Raw genomic sequence first — 1,029 nt, 5'->3', positions numbered from 1 at the left:
CACCATGTCCTTTTCAGTGTGCTCCCACAGACTTTCACCTGCTAGCATGTGTGGCTTCGTGCCCAGGGCTAGAGAGAAGCTGGGAAGGCCCCCAGTAAGACTAGTGGCAGGTGGTGCATGGACGTAGGGGCAGAGATTTCTCCTGCCTAGGAGTGCCCCATCCAAGCCTCTCAGGAGGTGGTAACCAATACCCCAATTCTCTCACGCATCTCTCTCTAGTGGGATAACTCTGGGGGCCCGTCTACACAGGTTCCCAGAGTTTTTCCACTAGATTCTGCTCCAGTTTTCCACAGCAGTGAGTTGGTGTTTTTGTTTGTTTGTTTTGTTTTTTGAGTCAGGATATCACTCTGTTGTCCAGGCTGGAGTGCAATGGCATGATCACAGCCCACTGCAGCCTTGACCTCCTGGGCTCAAGCAATTCTCCCACCTCAGTCTCCTGAGTAACTGGGACTACAGCCACGTGCCACCATATCTGGGCTCCGGCGATCCTTCCACCTCTGCCTTCCAAGTAGCCGGAACTACAGACGTGCGCTACCACGCCAAGCTAATTTTTGTGATTTATTGTAGAGACAAGGTCTCACCAAGTTGCCTAGGCTGGTTACAGATGTGTGGTGGCATGCATCTGTAGTTCCAGTTACTTGGAAGGCTGAGGTAGAAGGATCTCCTAAAACCAGCAGGTTGAGGCTGCGATGGCCGTGAGCATGCCGCTACACTCTAGCCTGGGCAACAAGAGTGAGACTCCAAGTCAAAAAAAAAAGAAATCGGACCCTTATCTAACACCACATACAAAAATACTACCCCAAATAGACCATACACCTAAACATAAGAGTTAAAATTATAAAACACTTAGAAGAAAACATAGGGAAAAAATTTTTTATAACATTAAATTGGACAATGATTTTGTAGATATGTCTTTTTTTTTTTTAACTTGGAGTCTCACTCTGTCAAGTGCAGTGGCCGCTCCCGGCTACTGCAGCCTCGACCTGCTGGGCTCCGGTGATCCTTCCACCTCAACCTTCCAAGTAGCTG

Source organism: Carlito syrichta, unplaced genomic scaffold (assembly GCF_000164805.1).
Source record: "Carlito syrichta isolate Samal-C Ts95f unplaced genomic scaffold, Tarsius_syrichta-2.0.1 Scaffold307057, whole genome shotgun sequence".
NCBI classification, from domain to species: Eukaryota; Metazoa; Chordata; class Mammalia; order Primates; family Tarsiidae; genus Carlito; species Carlito syrichta.
This window is presented reverse-complemented; position numbering follows the sequence as displayed.